We start from the raw sequence: 19,110 nt of genomic DNA, 5'->3' as shown, positions 1-19,110 counted from the left end.
CATCACAGTGAACAATAGGGAAATTAAAATAGTGAAACAATTTAAATACCTGAGTGAAATTATAACACATAAATTGGACGAGAAACCTGCATGGTGAGCAAGAACAAATAAAATGATAAAAGCTCAAAAACTAACATGGTCTACGTACAATAAAAAATGTCTATCAATTAAAACAAAATTAAAACATTACAAGACGGTGGTTCAACCAGAGGTTACATACGGAAGTGAAACTCTTTTTAAAGTCACCCAGAAAAACAGAATTGACAAAATTTTAAAAGTAGAGAGAAGAATTGCTAGAACATGCATAAATAAGAAATATCAAAAAGCTGGGCAATGGCGGATAGTTCCAAATGAAGTGGTATACAGAGAACTGGAGCCCATCACTGATACTATACGAAAGAAAAGGATCTCTTTTTGTGGTCACATTCTGAGGACACCAGAAACCAGATTATCAAGGAAAATTATTGAGAAACTCTGGAATTTGAAACAACAAGGAGGATGGCTTAAGGAAATAAGAGAGGATATGGAAGAACTGGAAATAACTCTGGATGATTTGCAGAACAAAAGGCCAAATTTAAAGAATTTGAGGGACACAGAAATAAGATTTAAACCAAAAATTGACAAACGACATACAATGAAAAGGGTATTTACAGATAAGGAACGACGAAAAGCATCGGAACGAATGAAGAGATACTGGGCCACTCGGAAGGGGAAAATACCAAAGAAGGGGACCAGAAATGATTGACTGAAGTGGTCCAAAGAGGCCGTAAAAGCAGAAGAAGAAGAAGAAGAAGGAGTATATGACTGCAGACAATACGCATATTATTCACTAAATAATAGCAATACAACAGGCTGGCAAGAAGCTGCATTAGCAGACTGGGTCCACCAACACAAGGTGCGTTGCATTTTCTGGAATTGTATACCCATGTTAGAATGTAGATCCACTGTCCCAACACGCAAGAAGCGGTTGTGAGCTGTCCGGAAATTTTCAGTCAGTAAGTACCCGTCCATCTCTATTATTTCCTTTATTATTATGTGTTTACCTCATTATCTTCGTACGTTGGTATTATTTGTTATAGCGCTAGGAGAGCTCCTGTTGTCTGAACGACAGGAGCAGCCATCTACATCAAGATTATTTCGAAGGTCAAGCTATCAGGAGGAATATATCATGACTTATGTTGGCTATTACAGGGTGTTTCAAAAATGACCGGTATATTTGAAACGGCAATAAAAACTAAACGAGCAGCGATAGAAATACACCGTTTGTTGCAATATGCTTGGGACAACAGTACATTTTCAGGCAGACAAACTTTCGAAATTACAGTAGTTAAAATTTTCAACAACAGATGGCGCTGCGGTCTGGGAAACTCTATAGTAAGATATTTTCCACATATCCACCATGCGTAGCAATAATATGGCGTAGTCTCTGAATGAAATTACCCGAAACCTTTGACAACGTGTCTGGCGGAATGGCTTCACATGCAGATGAGATGTACTGCTTCAGCTGTTCAATTGTTTCTGGATTCTGGCGGTACACCTGGTCTTTCAAGTGTCCCCACAGAAAGAAGTCACAGGGGTTCATGTCTGGCGAATAGGGAGGCCAATCCACGCCGCCTCCTGTATGTTTCGGATAGCCGAAAGCAATCACACGATCATCGAAATATTCATTCAGGAAATTAAAGACGTCGGCCGTGTGATGTGGCCGTGCACCATCTTGCATAAACCACGAGGTGTTCGCAGTGTCGTCTAAGGCAGTTTGTACCGCCACAAATTCACGAAGAATGTCCAGATAGCGTGATGCAGTAATCGTTTCGGATCTGAAAAATGGGCCAATGATTCCTTTGGAAGAAATGGCGGCCCAGACCAGTACTTTTTGAGGATGCAGGGACGATGGGACTGCAACATGGGGCTTTTCGGTTCCCCATATGCGCCAGTTCTGTTTATTGACGAAGCCGTCCAGGTAAAAATAAGCTTCGTCAGTAAACCAAATGCTGCCCACATGCATATCGCCGTCATCAATCCTGTGCACTATATCGTTAGCGAATGTCTCTCGTGCAGCAATGGTAGCGGCGCTGAGGGGTTGCCGACTTTGAATTTTGTATGGATAGAGGTGTAAACTCTGGCGCATGAGACGATACGTGGACGTTGGCGTCATTTGGACCGCAGCTGCAACACGGCGAACGGAAACCCGAGGCCGCTGTTGGATCACCTGCTGCACTAGCTGCGCGTTGCCCTCTGTGGTTGCCGTACGCGGTCGCCCTACCTTTCCAGCACGTTCATCCGTCACGTTCCCAGTCCGTTGCAATTTTTCAAACAGATCCTTTATTGTATCGCTTTTCGGTCCTTTGGTTACATTAAACCTCCGTTGAAAACTTCGTCTTGTTGCAACAACACTGTGTTCTAGGCGGTGGAATTCCAACACCAGAACAATCCTCTGTTCTAAGGAATAAACCATGTTGTCTACAGCACACTTGCACGTTGTGAACAGCACACGCTTACAGCAGAAAGACGACGTACAGAATGGCGCACCCACAGACTGCATTGTCTTCTATATCTTTCACATCACTTGCAGCGCCATCTGTTGTTGAAAATTGTAACTACTGTAATTTCGAAAGTTTGTCTGCCTGAAAATGTACTGTTGTCCCAAGCATATTGCAACAAACGGTGTATTTCTATCGCTGCTCGTTTAGTTTTTATTGCCGTTTCAAATATACCGGTCTTTTTTGAAACACCCTGTACTATAATTGTCGGTTGTAAATAAATATATCCTACGAAAATTTTTATATTTTTAATCTCATCAACCAATAACAGTACACGCAAGTGTAGTTCAGAAAGTGCTAACAGTTAAACTTGCAGCAGCTGATGCTTTCACTGTCAGCTGTATCAAGTTTATAAATTGGTCGAAATAGGTAGTTTTGGTTGTGCAATTGGTACCATTACAACCAGACCTACAACAGAACACACAAATGCTGGTACACAACACGAACTGCGAAATCAATACACACACTACACATCACGACGCCTCACAGGCGCCAACAGACGCAACTCTTACCAAATACGCAAGGCTGCCACTCGCCACAGCAACACGGAAACAAGCAGCCGCTATACGAATACCTAATGAGCCACAGGCTGACAAAGACGTCTCAAACTTCACCATTGCGGACTTGGTCCCCAGCCAGACGGTACAAGTGGTCTCAATCAGAATATTCAATTAGTTGCATTCATGGAGGGGAAGCGTGTCCAGATGTCTCTCGTGAATGAGACACTACTCAGACCACACAAACAACTTCACATTTCAGTCTGCTTGTAACGCAGCAAGTTATTACGAGGTAACATTCGTTGCAGTAAGGCACGCAGCCGTCTTGTACGGTGGCTGCAGGATTGCTATGTTTGTTTCTGCTCACAGCACAGCTGGCGCTGCCTGCCGTGAGAACTGCATAGCGTAACATTCAGTCGATACGAAGATTCATACCCTATACGAATCTAAATAATCCGTACTAGTTATTATCCCATTTTGTTCAAATTTGGCGCACAGCCTTTTGTTATTAATGGAATGATGCTGTCAGAATTTCAGAATTTTATTTATTGTAGTTCCGGAGATAAGAGAATTACCTAAAAGTCCTAAAACACATGCTTGTTTTTTAAAACCAAGTTAGGAACAATAACACATTGGCTTTCACTATCATTTGAAGCCATTGCCAAGTCGTCATTGCATAAAAACCAATTAATCGCTCAAAATTATTAATTGATTATATTTTGTTGTGTGAGTGCGTGAGAATGATTGAGAGAGTGTATGTGGGACATACGTCAAAATTTAATATTTCATTTTACTTAAAACCTTGTACAAACGAACCGTGGGAAAGTTATGTTGCAACCACGATTCAGGTGACGTATGTCTGTGTCAGCATGCTATTGCATGAAAGCAGCCAGAAGGGAAGTTAGAGGCGGAATAAGATATTTCGCACTTTGCTTGTTTTGATTAAACATAATACAAGAAATTGAAGTTTTGCTGGCATTAATTACTATCAAATTAGTGATGAATGATCAGGAAGGAGCGTTCTAGTTGGTCGTTTAGATCAACAGCCAATCAGAATTAAGCTGTACCTTTCATGAGTCACTCGCCTAACAAAAATCTTCTTTACTCGAACTACTGCAATACAGCGAGCGCCAATACTGCCAGCTGAATAAAAGATTCTAACCACTGAAGGCACTAACTACTGATAGGCATAGTTAGCAAATGGAAGATTTTGATAGAGAACAAACAATGTATTTACCTTAATAGTGTTCAAAATAGTAGACTGGCAATGGAAAGGAAAACGTTTCTGAAGACGAGAAATTTGTTAACATCGAGTATACATTTAAGTGTCAGGAAGTCGTTTAACTGCATGTATATTGTTTTGTTTTATATATTTTTTATATATACATGTTCATGTTAAAGATATCCTGGTTCCCTATCATCATGCCAGTTTGGAACAATTTATTTTTGGTGATGCACACTATGTTGCATAATCTTCGATCACACAGGTATACTTACAAAATTTCTGTCTTTTTTGTGTACACTATATCTCTCGATCTCACTTATGTTGATGCCTGTCGATTGCCACTATGTGTACAAATTTCTTGTGTATGTATAAATAGTTACAAAATGTTATACCCAATAATATCCTACAGTTACATGAGAGTATTTTTGTTTGTGTATGTGAGCGGGATATCTGCGGTTACAGTTCTGGTAATGGTGGATGGACCGTCAGTCAATCAATCACTGTGAAAAATTATCAGCCGTTCTGTTCAGGGAACCGGCGTGAGTGTGGTTAAATGTTTCAACCATGAAGCATAGAAATATTGTTTGTCTTTTTGACCATGCAGAAGTATGTGTGTGTGTGTGTGTGTGTGTGTGTGTGTGTGTGTGTGTGTGTGAGAGTGTGAGTTGGACACCAGTAGCTAGTTCTTAAATGTTACCTTAATGAGAAGCTTGCAGGTCCATTAGGTCAACATTTTACTGCAGCTTCGAACTTGGCCTCCTGGCATGTGCTCAACATTTGTATGACTGTGCGAGTATGTCCTTGTATGACAGTGGGCTCCTTGAGGGTGAATCTGTGTTACGTGTGATTTATTCGTCAATGTGAGTAAGATGTTGGAAAAGTCATAAGAAAAATTCCACCTTTCATTTTATCATCAATTTCCAATTTAATCTCCCACTTTGTTGTGACATTTTGGAAACTGTTTCGACCGATTCTTTTTGAGTGATTGACACACTATCTTTGTCAAGTGAGTCAACCACTACCAAAAATAATCTTAAGTGACTGGGGGGTAATGAAAGGTTCCATGCCCTCTTTTGCATGTCTCCTCTCATTTTCATCAATTTTATTGATGTTCTATGTCAATGCAAGGTAGTAACAGACCGAATAAGGTTATTGTAATGAGAGTATTTGTACTGAGAGCTCAAAAAAATACTTTTCACTTGATTCCTAAACATGTTGGGTTACTTCCCTGGGTGGCCTATGAGAGGCGAGCATCAGAGGACGCGGCACAGTGCGTTTCCGGTTGGCGGCTGCACTTCCCTGAATTCTGAGGGGTTCGTACAATAGGGTTAGGCGCCTAGCGTAACGACTGACGTCGGTCGAGTTTCGCCTATTGTATGCAGGGCGAAATGACCTGCGAGACGACTGAGAGTCGCCACAGTTTATGTGAACGAAGATTCCTGGCACCGACTGACTGCATTGTCCTCTTGATTCGGAGAAAACTTGTGGACTGTGCCGTGCTGGGTGCGACTGTCTGACACCGGATGGCCGGTGGTCTAGGCAGGTTGTTTTCGTAGCCGGTCAAACGGCAAGTTCAGTGCCCTCAGCTGAATAGCAGATGCATGATTGGTCAACTTGAACTGAGGCTAGTTTACGTCATAAAGCCCCGCTCGAAATTGGAGGCAACGGTCGCTATTATCGCGAATGATGTTCTGAGACAGTGTGGGGGAATTTTGGAATCAGAACTGAATGCTGATTCGCGGTTTTTCGAGGATAGTAGTGAGTAGAGCAATGTTGGCTTCGCGCTTGCGTTGCGCAGGCAGGGAATCGGGATCTGATCTTCCTCGGAGTCGGACGGTCTTGCGACTTGGTCGCTCGTTTTCGGAAGAACTTAGAGTTCCCGGACAGCCTTTGCGGCCAGGGGTTGACACAGAGTTCCTGCACTGCAGAAGTCGGCGCCTACATCATCAGGACGCTGCCTACCGACGACGTGCTGCAGATTTCAGTACTGGTACAGTATTTTGCGGCTCCGACATTGTAGGACCTTATCAATCTTATACTGAATCCCTCAGCAGCACGCGCGTTCGCTTTGCTACAAGTCCACCTTGCTTGTTTCTCCATGTGATCCCATTTGAGCTCTGACTACTAATTGCGATACTGCTATATGGACGGGAGATTAATATTTGATTCATTAGGACCTGCAGTCACTATCGTCAATCTATTGCATCACAGAGAGTAGGAGCCCCTTGTTCTCGAGCCAGCTCTTATTGTCATAATATTTCAGTATACCCTATCCTTTAACCTACTGTGTGTGTCGACAATTATGTGCATTTATGTTATGATATACAATAAATCTCATTGTAATATTTAATCCACATATCATTTCTTAGCTATAGGCAGAATCCCATTTCCTGTTGTTTATTATGACCAAGTTCTCATTTTTTTGAGTAGATTACGATTTTTATTAAATTATTGTGAGTGTGCACTCCTTATTTTACCAACTAGCAGGGTCCACCATCATTTCCTTCCGTTGCTGTCGCGCACATAGTTAATGGGCCGGTAGATAAGGAGGGAGTCGAGTGCATGTCTCGTTCTCATGCAAAATTCGTCTGAATTAAAGAGGTACAAACTCTTCTCCACCTCGGCACCTCGCAGTACTGCTAGACAGGATTTTATCACTCAGCTGTTCACGGATACACATAAATGTTTTGCTAGGTAGGGATAATAGCAATCACACATTTTCCTTTGCTAATGCTGTTGTTTATAGTCGTGTATGGTGGATGTACATTTACCAAGCATTGTGTAATGCAGGACGGAAATTAATCGTATATGGTTTACCAGGGGGCGTCTCTCTTTATACATGAGTCTTCATTTTCTTCTTCTCGTTAGGTCTTGAGCCACCAAGCTGGTTGGCAGCACCTCGCCAGTCGTTCCTGCCTTCGGCTTTCCTCTTGAGTGCGACATAGGTACTGCACGACGAGGCAGCAGATTAGTGTTTAAAGTTCCGTCAACAACGATTTCATTAGAGATGGAGCACAAGCTCGGATTAGGGAAGGGTGGAAATGGAAATCGGTCGTGTCCTTTCGGAGAAACCATCCCGGCATTTACCTTAGGTGATTTAGCGAAATAATGGAAAACCTAAATGAGGGTGGATCCAGGTTTGAATCGTCGTCCGCTCGTATGCGAGTCCTGTGTGGTAACTACCTGCACTACCCCGCCCTGTACTGTCCCTTCAATGACAGTTCCAGTGACACCATGAAGTCTCAGAAAATAGCCAGTCCATTTGTCCCTTCTGTGCTGGATAAGCTTCAAGAGAGACGGCTTCTACTCTGCACTCTGTGGAGCGCTCTTTATTTAGTGTCTTGTGTTCAGAGGAAATCTTAAGCACTCTGCGGTAGCACATCCGGAAGGCTATTATTTTGTGTTTTCCCTCTTCTCCGAAAGTTCTTATCTTGAGCCTTGTTTGGTAGTAAATAGGAACTATTACTGATAACAGGAAGAAAGATGCCTACAGTATACAATATAATTTACGATTACAAGATTAGTGGTGAACTTCTGTAAGGTTTCTGGTAGAAACCGGTACAACTGTAAAGGAAACAGCTTACAGAACGCTAATGCAGCCTGTTTTAAACTACTTCTTCAGCGTGTAGAAGAGACACAAAGTAGAAATGATTATTGGTCTCCAAAGAACTCGTAACACATCAGTATATCACATACGAAAGTGCTAGATTGATAATCAGAGCCCTTATATGGTAATCTTTTGAAGCAAAAAATCGACGTGGTTCTAGCAAAAAAAAAAACTATTCCGTAAATGAACAAATCAGCACTTAGAAACACTACTGAGTCCACCGCAAATTGCCCAATAAAAGTTTTCACTAGAAACCAGCAACCAAAATAAACGCAGGCTTTTCGAAAGTGCACGTCTTTAGCCGGCCGGTATGGGCGACCGGTTCTAGGCGCTTCAGTCTGGAACCGCGCGACCGCTACGGTCGCAGGTTCGAATCCTGCCTCGGGCATGGATGTGTGTGGTGTCGTTAGGTTGGTTAGGTTTAAGTAGTTCTAAGTTCTAGGGGACTGATGACCTCAGATGTTAAGTCCCATAGTGCTCAGAGCCATTTGAACCATTTTTTTTTTCACGTCTTTAGATAAGTGTGCAATCGAAATCTGCCGCTGAATAACTTTAGGTAGCTTGTTGGTCAATACATTGCGGGACACTGTACCGTAAGATCCTGTCAGAATACTATACACACCACAGACTACTCCCGATTGTTGTGGAAATGGAGTCCGACGTTCGTGCACGACTGTAGTGGAAAACATGGCCGACGCACCTCCCTGCTGGAACAGTGAACCGCCTGCTTGGGAAGTGCATTAGCTGCCTCCACGATGCTGTACGACTTTCATCAGACCACTCCTATAGTCGTCGTGGAAGAGCAGCCGATGTCGCAAATTCTGGTTCTGTTCCAGATGTACCGTTGCCCCTATTCTTCGTGCACCACGATACTGGTGGGTTTGTATTCTTTCTAAAGAACTCCCAGGGACGAAATCGATCGTACAGAGACGAATGCGTATTGTCCGCATCGACATCGTCCTCACAGCGGTCTCCTGAAAGGAAGCACGCTCTCCTGTTGCATTCCTCTCAGCATAACTGCGATCCACACATTGCACGTGGCCCAACGCTATCAGATACTGTACACAAACCGCAACGTTCAACTGATATTGCACGTTTACTTTTATCGCCGTTACACAAATACCTGTCAGAAGCGATTTTCTGAGATCCGAAGACAACTGAAAGAGAGTTTGAAATATTAAAAAGTAAAACACAAACTATGCTCTTTCTGATGGTGGTACGAGACTTTTTTTTTCAGCAGAATAATCTTGCTCCAGTCTGAAGCTCCTGTTGACTTTTCCCCTGTTTGCGAATTAAATTTGAGTTTTTAAACTCCACCTTAACATAAAGCACGATGTATTCCTTTTAACCTAGACATGTATTTCTTTTTACCTACACATGTATCGACCACTATTTATGAGTGTGGCGACACGAGCATTTGCTCAAATTCCGTGTTGTGGAAAACACATGTGAATTCACGTAAGAGTGAAATACAAAAAATGTGCGAAAATTATGTATAAAACAGCAGTAGAAGAGAAAACGCACTAGAGATGCACAACTGTACAGGAATTGTGACATGCTGTCTACACGACAAAAAGGCATAAAATACAGTCGGCCTGTAAAAATCTATTTTAAGAAATAATGTAATTGCAGAAATATATCGAGACCCACAAGAGATGACACGTAATCTTCGAAACATGTCTGGGTAAATAGAAAAAGAAATACGTTATGTTTCTCTTACAGCAGAGTTTAAAAACCCAAACTTATTTGTGCAGGGATGAAGAGATTGAGACGCCTCCTTAGGTACGACAATAGTCATTGATCCCTCACTCTTCACGCGAGTGGGATAGTACATGAAGTCATTAACTCTGGAAAATGCAGACGACATTGCGTACTGTATAGTAGCTTTTGGAGTACGTGCGTTGCTGTAAAGCTCGAAACACATTGATCCCCGGAATGTTCTGGCATTGAGTGGAAGAGTTATATGTCCACCAATCGTTCCAATGCTCTCTCCGTAGTTTGAGAACTTGGAATTTACACAGTTGTCATGTTAGAAGAGAAGGCTGCGTAACTCAAGTCCTACTGAACTAGTATTGGGCGTTGTACCCTTAATAATCAGCAGAATCGAATGATAGATGTAGCATTACATAAACAGTTGATTTCTGCCGCTGATGGTGGGTGCAATGACTGATACGAGGCTGGCGAAATACTGATACAACTTACTGAGACTTTGCCGTTAACCATGCCACAAGGGACTGCTACAACTTTCTCATTAAATGTGCGAAATGGGCATCTAGACTGAAGCATTTTATTCTGGAGACAACCGTACGAGACTAAAAATTCAGTACGCCAAGCAGACATCACGTTCATGACACGCGATACCGTCTCTGGCCTTGATAATGGTCACTGCATAGAAGGTTGGGACAGTGCGATGGGCAGCGATCGGGCGCTTCCGCGTGACGTCACTGTTCGAGAAGCGTCAGCAGGGCGAGGCGTTCGCTTAAACCAATTTACGAAATGTGAAGTGCTATATAATGAGTTATGGGTCCGGCATAGGTTTACCTATACAGGGACTGAATGTTACCGCTTACTATGATTTCTGTTAACGACAAAAGTAAAACTTTAGACTTGTGGCTCCCACTGAATTTATATTCTATTATTCAATATTTTCTATTAGATACTGCACAGTCTGTCATCTTTCTGTCGGTTTTTACACACTTCACAATTTTCAATAATGCTAGAAATGCAAGAATCACAAGAACTCCCAGTTTACTGAGCGAGTTGGCGCAATGGTCAGCACGCTGGAATCGCATTCGGATCATAGTGATTTAGATTTTCCGTTTATTTCCATAAATCGCTTCAGTGAAATGCCGGGATGATTCTATTGAAAAGGCACGGGCGACTTCCTTCCCCATCCTTCCCTAATCTGATAGGACCGATGACCTCGCTGTTTGGTCCTCTCCCCCAAATTAACCAATCAACCAAACTTTCAGTTTAGTAAACACATCTTGTGCTTCACAATCGGCAATCTCTTTCAGACAGATATTCAGTAGCAAGGAAACGCTGTATGGCCAGTTACTGAATACATTACTACCCATGATGAGACTGAAGGTGCAGGATTAGTCGCCTCACTTTCAACTGTTTTAAGAAGAATTTAAGTACCTTAAGCCTCCATCTGCATGCTGCGTTCTGCTAAGGACCTTTGAGACTCGGTGCCTTTGCTGAAGTGTTGGAAGTGCCTTATCCGGATGAAGGTTCTAGTTTTACGTACATTGTGATGACCTCTTGAGAAACAGTTGGAAACTATCAGAAGTTGGAAACTATAAAAAGTCTTGCTAGGTTTCTAATGACATTGCCGTCTTTACGCATACTGCTGCCATGAAAATATTAAAAAAACAGCACCTGTAACTGCCCATCTGAAGGGGCGATTAAGCCACCACGAGACAGTTTATCAGTCCACCCAGAGCTTGTAGGGTCTTTTGGCACTTCTGTCATCTTACCACTAGGATGGCCAAGTGATTTGTCTTATGAGACGCATCTGCAAGCAATATATCCACCGATGTAGCGGAGATCTTCTAGAGAACACTCTCACAGATCGGTCGTAGCATATGCGAGTATCCACACTCGTTTAATCAAAGCTTAACGCACACACCTTCGTAAGCTTATTGCTTGCCAACTCCTCAAGTACAACACGCCAGTCAAAGTTCCAGGAACGCAGGGAAAAGAACTAAATGTCCATCTTTTTCACGAAAAAAATCGTGCTAATGGTACACAAACTATGTTTCTCAAACACGCGTTACCTATATCTTCCCGACTGTAATCGGTGCTCCTCTTGTATTTCACGAGACGCTTAATTTGTGTGTCCGTAAATACTATTTCTAAAACTTGTACTTTAGTCGTCACTTTAGCACTCTATCGATACTGAAGGCCTTGGCATTGCTTCCTCTGCTTAACACACGAGCCAGTAATTTATTTTCCTTCCTCAGCGTACTGTTTTCAGCTATTCAAGTCTGATTTTTTTCTCTCAATAGTGATAATTCTTTATCAGGTCTCTTCATTTCAACCTCGAAACGGCCTTTTTCCGTTTCTGTGCTTTGTCACACTTTTTTTTTCTTCTGTGACAATGAAGCTAATCCGTTTAGTGCACGCTTACGTGTTTCACGATCTTTCCCTCTTTGTTGGATAGAAGAGGAGGCAGCAGCGGAAGTGGCTTTAGGTTGGTGCAATGTAGGTACATCTCCTTTGGCTGAAGTTCCATTACCGGTAATTCAGTTTGCACATTATGTATACAATCGTGTTCTTTGAAACGTATGCTGCAGATAATAGTATATTTATTGTTAATACTCTCACTTCTTCTACACAGCTGAAACCACCGAGCACATGTTTCAATATCGACAGGCAACTTTACTCTCTCTAGTCTTCTGATTAGAGTTTTCACACACAGCAAAAACATAGTTCGACATTATTAACATCAATCGTAAAGAATAAACTCGATAGAACACGAAAATAAACGGCAACTACACGGAGCTTACTTGCCTCAGTGCGTAAGTGCGCTCGCGAACAGAGAGTAGTTTCTCTACGCTCACATAATGCGCAGTACGGTGGAAGATCTCGGTTCTGCACGCACACTATGGGATACCTTGTTGACAAAGTCCACAGTATGGGGAGGAAGTGAGTCCAGAAGTATGTTCAGGTAGGCCTTATGCCCTATATAGCTAAAGCCACTTACCTTGATGTACAAAAATTCAGTTTACGTATGTCTGTGTTCGCAAAACTCGAAAAGTAGACGGTCGATTGATTTGAAATTATGGAACAGCTTTGTATTCGAACGTACGAGTATTTTTATAAACACATTTTTAATGTACACATAATGTAAAAATGAATATGTTGTATGTAAAGGGGAAACATTGCACCAAAAACCTCAAAAAGCTCTTCACCAATTTACCTGAGATTTTTACACGATAGTCTTACAACCATTAGGACGGGTGGTCCACTGATCTTGACTGGGCCAAATATCTCACGAAATAAGCGTCAAACGAAAAAACTACAAAGAACGAAACCAGGGGAAACCAGATGGCGCTATGGTTGGCCCGCTAGATTTATTTATTTATTGATTGTTCCGTGGGACCAAATTAAGGAGAAATCTCCATGGTCATGGAACGAGTCAATACGTGAAATTATAACACGATAAGAGAAACAGATAAAATGAAATATAAAAACATTATTCAGGCGACAAGTCGTAAGATAAATAAAGAAAATCAACAATGTAACACTGGAATTTGCTTAATTTTTTAGCTCATCCATGAGCTCCTCGACAGAATAGAAGGAGTGAGCCATGAGGAAACTCTTCAGTTTAGACTTAAAAGAGTTTGGGCCACTGCTAAGATTTTTGAGTTCTTGTGGTAGCTTGTTGAGAATGGATGCAGCAGAATACTGCACTCCCTTCTGCACAAGAGTCAAGGAAGTGCATTCCACATACAGATTTGATTTCTGCCTAGTATTAACTGAGTGAAAGCTGCTAACTCTTGGGAATAGGCTAATATTGCTAACAACAAACGACATTAAAGAAAATATATACTGTGAGGGCAATGTCAGAATTCCCAGACTATTGAATAGGGGACGACAAGAGATTCTCGAACTTACACCACATATAGCTCGAACAGCCCGTTTTTGAGCCAAAAATACCCTTTTTGAATCAGAAGAATTACTCCAAAAAATAATACCATACAACATAAGCGTATGAAAATATACGAAGTAGACTATTTTTCGTGTTGAGCTGTCACTTATTTCAGATACTGTTCTAATGGTAAATAAAGCAGCAACTTCTGCAGTAATATTTTGTGGTCAACACAGTCCGTTAAATCAAAGAAAACACCTAGCGTTCGCAACCTTTTATTTAATCCGTCCAAAACCTCACAGAGAAATGAGAATATAGCATTTTCAGTTGTTAAACCATTTCTAAAACCAAACTGTACATTTGACAGCAAATTATGTGTAAATGCTCCAGTAACCTTGTATATACAACCTTCTCGATAACTTTAGCAAACACCGATGGCATGGAAATAGGTCTAAAGTTGTCAACATTATCCCTGTCTCCATGGCCCTGCCATAGGCCAAACGGATATCAACTGCGTTTTTTTTAAAATAGGAACCCACATTTTTTATTACGTATTCGTGTAGTACGTAAAAAAATGTGAATTTTTTACTTGGACCACTTTTTTCGCTTTGTGATACATGGCGCTGTAATAGTCACAAACATATGGCTGACAATTTTAGACGAACAGTTGGTAACAGGTAGGTGTTTTAGATTAAAATACAGAACGTAGGTACGTTTCAACATTTTCTTTCCGTTGTTCCCATGTGATACATGTACCTTTGTGAAGTTATCGTTTCTGAGAACGCATGCTGTTACAGTGTGATTACCTGTAAGTACCACATTAATGCAATAAATGCTCAAAATGATGTCCGTCAACCTCAATGCATTTGGCAATACGTGTAACGACATTCCTCTCCACAGCGAGTAGTTCACCTTCCGTAATGTTCGCACATGCATTGACAATTCGCTGACGCATGTTGTCAAGCGTTGTCGGTGGATCACGATAGCAAATATACTTCAACTTTCCCCACAGAAAGAAATCCGGGGACGTCAGATCCGGTGAACGTGCAGGCCATGATGTGGTGCTTCGACGACCAATCCCCCTGTCATGAAATATACTATTCAATACCACTTCAAACGCACGCGAGCTATGTGCCGGACATCCATCATGTTGGAAGTACATCGCCATTCTGTCATACAGTGAAAGATCTTGTAGTAACATCGGTGGAACATTACGTGGGGAATCAGCATACATTGCACCATTTAGTCTGCCATCGATAAAATGGGGGCCAATTATCCTTCCTCCCATAATGCCGCACCATACATTAACCCTGCCAAGGTCACTGATGTCCTACTTGTCGCAGCCATCGTGGATTTTCCGTTTCGCAATAGTACATATTATGCCGGTTTACGTTACCGCTGTTCGTGAATGACGCTTCGTCGCTAAATAGAACGCGTGCAAAAAATCTGTCATCGTCCCGTAATTCCTCTTGCGCCCACTGGCAGAACTGTAAACGACGTTCAGAGTCGTCGCCATGCATTTCCTGGTGCACAGAAATATGGTACGGGTGCAACCGATGTTGATGTAGCATTCTCTACACCGACGTTTTTGAGATTCCCGATTCTCGCGCAATTTGTCTGCTACTGATGTGTGGATTAGCGGCGATAGCAGCTAAAACACCTACTTGGGCTTCATCATTTGTTGCAGGTCGTGGTTGACGTTTCACATGTGGCTGAACACTTCCTGTTTCCTTAAATAACGTAACTATCCGGCGAACGGTCCGGACACTTGGATGATATCGTCCAGGATACCGAGCAGCACACATAGCACACGCCCGTTGGGCATTTTGATCACAATAGCCATACATCAACACGATATCGACCTTTTCCGTAATTGGTAAATGGTCCATTTTAACACGGGTAATGTATCACGAAGCAAATACCGTCCGCACTGGCGGAATGTTACGTCATACCAGGTACTTATACGTTTGTGACTGCTACAGCGCCATCTATGACAAAGCGAAGAAAGTGGTCGAACTAAAACATTTATATTTCTTTACGTACTACATGAATATGTAGTAGAAATGGGGGTTCCTATTCAAAATAACGTAGTTGATATACGTTTGACCTATGGCAGCGCCATCTAGCGGGCCAACCATAGCGCCATCTGGTTTCCCCCTTCAAGCTGGACGAGTTTCGTTGTTTGTAGTTTTTTATTTGACGCTTATTCCGTGAGATATTTGGCCCGGTCGCGATCAATGGACCACCCTGTATATTTTTAATATATACATAATGTCAGAAATTACTTGACCGATTTGCTTCAAATTTTACACGTTACTCCAATAATGAATATAGGATGATATCCAAATATACATAGTAGTGAAAGGTTGTTAGCGAACATGGTGAAAAGTTCTCCAGCACTTTACTTCCAATTTTGAACGATACTCTATTAAAAATTCAATCAGGCGTGTACATATTTTTAAACAAGCATGTTTTCTTTTAAAACTGACTGCGAGAAATGAAGCGCTCTGCTTTACTCTGTTGTAAAAAGGTGCGGTTTTGTTTCCTCTGTTGCAGGAAAGTGTAGCATTTAAACCATTAGACAGTTTTTTTCACCTATGTATTTTCGTTCTTATTATACGTATGCTAAACGTAAATTGTATGCGGAACAATGTGCTATTTTCTTTCCTTCCTCGCAGATGGTTTTCAAAGAAAATAGGAAAGTTGTATTTTGGCTTATCGACGTATTATTGGAATACTGTTACAGAATCTGAGTTTGCAGTAACAATAAATAAGGCTGAAACTCAGAGTGGAGGGAGGATATGCACACAGAGTTGGGAGGAAATGAACATAGAAAGCGGAATGGAAGAAATGGACACATAAGGAGAGCAGGAGGAGATGAAGAGAGTGAGGAGAAGGTAATGAGAGAAAGGAGGAGATACGGAAGAAGGAGAAGGAGATGGACAGGTACAGGGGGAGGAGGAGGTTATGATGTATATACAGTTCAAAAAAACAAGTTCAAATGTGTGTGAAATCTTATGCGAGTTAACTGCTAAGGTAATCAGTCCCTAAGCTTACACACTGCTTAACCTAAATTATCCTAAGGACAAACACACACACCCATGACCGAGGGAGGACTCGAACCTCCGCCGGGACCAGCCGCACAGTCCGTGACTGCAGCGCCCTAGACCGCTCGGGTAATCCCGCGCGGCTATCCAGTTCCCATGTATGTGTTGGAAATGTGTCTTCCTCTTTTCTTTATTTTGCTTTTAACCGTACTGAGCCACAGTGACGCACTGTCGGTTACAGCTGGTTCATAATAACACACCGTAAAGCTGTAAGGCTGTGGGGGTGCCAACCACTACTTTTCACTCGCTGTCCCCGGCAGTCCCAATTATTTTTCGCAGGATGAAGATCGGTTGGTACGGCGAGTCAATCGAGGTGCCGGAAGACGTCAAAGAAAGGATGTCATTGTCACCAAGAACGTTAAAATAAACATGTTCACGGTAAATTCAACGAGTGAGCACAAATAGTGGTACGAAAAACACCCCGTAAACGTAACAGCATCACCTCTGTAGTGAACTACACCCTCCACACACTGCGACGTAAATGCCTCATGTCGCGCGGGGTAGCCGCGCGGTCTTTGGCGCCTTGTACAGTTCGCGCGGCTCCTCCCGTTGGAGGTGCGAGTCCTCCCTCGGGCATGGGTGCGTGTGTTGTCCTTAGCGTAAGCTAGTTTAAGTTACATTAAGTAGTGTGTAAGTCTAGGGACCGATGACCTCAGCAGTTTGGTCCCTTAGAAGCTTACTACAAATTTCCAAATGCCTCATTTGTTCGTCGGTACGCTCAAGGTTCGTAAAAAAAATAAGGTTGAGCAGTAAGCGTTCTGTCCTGCCATTGGCTGAGGCTGTGACGTCACGAAGGAACCGCAGCTGCCTCTGGAACAGCGCTACAAGACGCAGCCCGCGCATTTAAGCGATGTATTTGTGAAATGTTTCAGTTTCTACAGAAATAGTAAAAGGTAACTTGTCCAGCTTTTAAACAGACACTGCTGAGTGCTGACTTTAATAAAATCAAGCGTCTATAGATCAAACTATACAAAAATAAGTGCAAAGTACAGTCTGTTTTGCAGTACTCTACGAAGTAAACGTTCGAAATGAGCATTCAATTATCTAACTTTGGCTCTGGGAAAAGTGTTAACTTGTAGACAAGCTCTATGTAACGCTCATTTATATTCTGTTTACATCATGTCTACAAAAACACTGTCGTTTTCTCTCAAGAAATTATGCAATTGCCTTATTTGTAGGAAGCATTTGAATTACCTACCTGAACTGACACACACACACACACACACACACACACATTCTTAATTTTCTCACACCACAAACCTTTGGCTTATATTTTTATCAAGGTGGATGTATAATATTTGCCCGAGCTGTTAAAATTCATTTATATAAAAGGGCATTGAATCAAAAAAAGTGCTGCAAAATACGATTTACAGGAAATAGTGGTAAATTAACTTACCGAGTCCGCCGTTCAGCAAAGTTGGTGTGGGAAACAATAAGCCAATCCTTGGCACTGTCAGTGTAGAGTCTTGCTAGTTGTGAAACAAATACAGTCAGAGGACCTTCACTTCTATCACTAAGTTTGTATATTATTTAACTTTCGCAAATATTGTTTATTTACATTCTAAACCGATGACAAATACAACTTCCTTGCTTCCCGTTGCTGAGCGGCAACTGCTTTCTTCGACTTGTCCTTTGCGGACAGCCAACGCAGTCGGATAAATGTTCTCGTCCTAGCGTAAATCTTAATGATTTCTGGGTGAATAGTGGGGAATCGCTCGATAAGTGTAGCGCACAGGTTCTTGATGACACCACTTTCCCTGGACAAACTGTCGTGTCCATGGATCTGGGCAAAAATTAATTCAAATCTGCTAATTGTTTCGAGCCACGTTTCTGAAGGCACAAGCAAACCGCCCGGAGAAACCAAGCCCAGCCATCGTCTCGATGTCTCCTCAGGCAGTGTCAGTAACTCCGCAGTGGGTGTGGCCAGTGATCTGTCATACTGTCTGCAGCGATAAGCTACATATCCAGCAAGATATTTAAATCCTTCAGTGCTACAATCAGAAGCCAGTGACATTGGAGGCACATCGGATTCTCCTACTCCAAAATCTAAATCTTCTATCTCCTTCTCTCCTTCAACCATTGCCAACGCCTCAGACATATCAGGCAGGATATTGCCAAAAACAATTGCAGTCACGAATCTTCCTTCGTCATCTGGCTCAGCAGACGATGCGTTTGCTCCGAACAACAACAGTCTTATCCGGCTCTTTACCTCGAATGGCGATGGACGATCATAAAAACGTCTACAAAGATAACCAAACGGAAACGACAACACGCACGAAACACAACACGGACGAACCACGACAACACAAAGCTCAGACGTACACTTCGCGCGCGCCAAGAGCTGTTCCTCAGTGACGTCATGCGCAGAACGTCAGAAATGGGTTTGCTTCTGCGCAGCAGTTACTGCTCCCTCGTGGGTACGCTCTAAGCCCTGAATCACGCGAAAGAAGGAGAAATTGTGACTCTATAGTTCACAATTGACGTCTCTAGTCGGCAGCTGTCCAGTATTTCTTGTATGGCCAATCGTCGATGTACAAC

This window comes from Schistocerca nitens, chromosome 5 (assembly GCF_023898315.1).
Source record: "Schistocerca nitens isolate TAMUIC-IGC-003100 chromosome 5, iqSchNite1.1, whole genome shotgun sequence".
NCBI lineage: Eukaryota > Metazoa > Arthropoda > Insecta > Orthoptera > Acrididae > Schistocerca > Schistocerca nitens.
The sequence above is the reverse complement of the archived record's forward strand: the minus strand, read 5'-3'. Positions refer to the sequence as shown.